Here is a 3,087-nt window from a genome sequence, read left to right as displayed (position 1 = left end):
GTCACGTTCATGTTCCCGATCCCGTTTTCAGTTCAGTTCCCAGTTCACACGTTGCATATGGAAAATTTCGGTAATTATATATGTTGATCAGTTTTCCATCTTTAACATATAAATGTGTGCATTTTCAGCTTATCGCTCAGCCTGTTTTCCTTGGGGTTATTTTGTTGTCGGGGACTCAGATTCCCGATTTACATGTGTAATGGCTGTTCCACAAAGTACACACATCGTTTTCGTCCTTTAGTCATTGGGAATGGCTGCAGCGTCGCTGTGTGGGGCAAACATTTTAATTTTATTGGGACCGATGGGGTTGTAATGAGTTGTAATGAGATGTAGAGGCCTAGGAGCATTTGAATTTAGTAATATGTTTGTGCTCGAATTATTGCTTAAAAGTATAAATCATTCTGTCTAAAATGTTATTTATTTCCCGAACAATTAGATTTTAATTCGTATTTTAATTTAAATTAGCGTTATATAATGCTTGCCAACTTGGACTGCACTTACTCACTTTTTTCGTTTACTTAACGACAATAGCCGTTCAACATAACTTTTTGTTTCGTTTACCTACCCTCAGAGAATTCGACCCGCACATACAACACCAACGGAAAGATCAAATCATCTGTGACTTCTCAATGGCTCTCTCGCAATATTTTCAAGGGCATGGGGCATGGGCAATTGAAACAGCAACTGGATGCCCTGTAAGTGGATACTTCTCATTTGTTTGCAATAAATTACGGAAATGGATCGTACGTACTTTCTCATCTCCATCTCCATTTCCATATGCCTGGTTTGGTCTGGTCAGAAGAATAAAGCAATTAAACGCGTTGCTGTCCCTACCCCTACACACTTGTAGGCGTTTCAGGAGCATCAAAACCTTTAAAAACGAAAACGACGAGGAAACAGTGTTATTGCCCACACATGGAACAGATACCAATAGATATATGGCTTCAACAGACTCCTTCTGATCCTCTCTCAATACATGTATGTAGGTATGTATGTGTGTAGCTCCTTTAGAAGGAAAAGTTCAATAACATTTCTGCGATAATTTGCATTCATGCCATGCGAATCTTTTTTAATGTGAAACTTTTTATCCGAAGTAAATTGCGGAACAGGCGCGACTTCCTTCCGCAGGAGACCAGACGACTTCCTTAATAAAAAGGGAAAACGCGGGGCACTCCCTAAACCCCCTGGCCGCCCAGATCAAAAGGGAACACGAACGATCTGCCTTGATTTAAATGAAGTCTAAAGCTCGGCAACACAGAGAAAAATATCAGACAGACATCTTATGACAAATTCGATTTGAATATGTTTCGGAATTTTTGATGTGTTTAAGAAACACTTTATGGCGGCAACATTTATTTTATAAAGGTGATTTTTTCACATCCGATCGAACTTCTGAACTTATGTTGTTTCTGTGCAACTTAGTTCGCGACGTAAGCTTCGATCGGTTTGGATGATATCGGATCGGATCTGTGGCACATAAAACATGTTAATATTGCAAGCTGCAATTTTCAGCGGCGACGCAGTCATCGTCTTCTTCCTTTTGATCTGCTTCAGCTTTCTTTGCTGTTTTCAAACTTGGGGATTGAGCATTACCCTAAGTATCAATTTAAACAATAAACAACAATTAAATGTAGTCGAAAGAGTTATTTTACAATTTTTAAAAGTACTTTTTCAGACGATTTTCAATATCTAAAAGAACTCAAAGTAATTATTTTGTTTTCATAGGGTATTTGGAAATGGGACTCAAGATTTCGCAGCTTGCTTTGGTTAAGCTTACAGTTGTGTTTCCATTTCTTTTCTTTAGTTTCGCAATATTCTTTTCTTTTCTTTTCATTTTTTTTTTGCCATGGAACCGGACTCTGTTGTCTGCTTTATTATTTTTTTTCTTCAGCTTTTTTTGCGAGTGCGTGTGCGCTTGCGTGGCTGTGTGCTTACAACATAATTTTAATTTATAGCGTCAGCGGCAAGTACAGTTGAACCCGTCTGTCTGCGCCGATGAGTCAGTACAGCAGAGCCTGGAAGAAGGGGAACTTTGAACTTTGGAAGGCGTGGCCGACGTATAGAAACGAGAATCAAAACAAAAGCACAAAAATATACAAGATCTTGGAAACTGGTAACAAGAGGAGGTCTTTGAGTCGACGATCCTGTTTTAGACAAACAACAAATGAAATGAGGAACAACATCACACAGACGAGCCGTCTGGGTTAATAACCATCTGTAAGGATACCAGTTCCTATTGTTGCCTTGTTGCCTTGTTGCCCAGGATGCCAAGTACGGAGCACTGTGCTACAGTTTGTTCACCCAATGTGCGCCCAAAACAAGTGACCAAATAATATGTGAAAATCTTTAAATACTATTTATATCCATCTTGTTTCCCTGCGTTGGCTAAACTCTGATGCAGCAATTGAGTTTAGTAATTTTGTAAGAGCCCAACTGTGTTTTGTGTTTTCAATAGTTTCAAACATAATTTAATGCTAAATCTTAAAGTATATACCAACTGCCAACTGTGATCTGCAAAATGGCAACCGCCCCTGTTAATTTTGGCACAAGTACAGTAGGCCCTGGCACTTGGCAATTACCGTACCGAGTCACGACGACAACAACAGCTGTCGCCCGCAGATGGAAACGAGTTTGGGTTTTCAGGGGTCCCCCGAAAGTGACCAGAGAGTCCAGACATCCTTTCCAGACCCGCTAATCATGGAACCGAACCCGATTGACGTTTATTGGATGTCGGATCGTTTCGTGCACCGAAATTATGATGGTCATACCCATACCCATGGGTGCGTGTGTCCTGCTCCAGATGGCTACTAGTTGGCCATCAAAGTGATCGGGGGCCCTTAGTCCACCGCACACATCAAAAGATCCCCTAATCATAATCATCTTTTATGGAGTACGATTGCCGAAAAATTAGTTGGCGAAAACAGTTAAACAATAAATCTCATTCCGCAGATTGCTCAAAAATGACGCACGCAATTCGACTGATTGAGGAATTCCTTCCTGAAACAAGTTCCTCTTGTTGGGTAAATCACAAAAGAATAAGGATAAATAATAATTAAATATTTGGTTTAAAAATGCGTATATAATTGC

At 39.9% G+C, this 3,087-nt stretch overlaps 1 long non-coding RNA gene across 1 annotated transcript; it reads right to left on the bottom strand.

Moving 5' to 3' along the window:
- LOC120456118 lies at nucleotides 1–1,269 on the bottom strand. The gene is made up of 3 exons (XR_005616808.1): nucleotides 752–1,269; nucleotides 566–693; nucleotides 1–265 (listed from the first exon to the last, which is right to left on the bottom strand). It is a non-coding gene; the product is annotated as an uncharacterized LOC120456118 (long non-coding RNA).
- Between the last annotated feature and the right edge of the window lie 1,818 nt (nucleotides 1,270–3,087).

This window comes from Drosophila santomea, chromosome X (genome assembly GCF_016746245.2).
Source record: "Drosophila santomea strain STO CAGO 1482 chromosome X, Prin_Dsan_1.1, whole genome shotgun sequence".
NCBI lineage: Eukaryota > Metazoa > Arthropoda > Insecta > Diptera > Drosophilidae > Drosophila > Drosophila santomea.
This window is presented reverse-complemented; position numbering and strand designations above follow the sequence as displayed.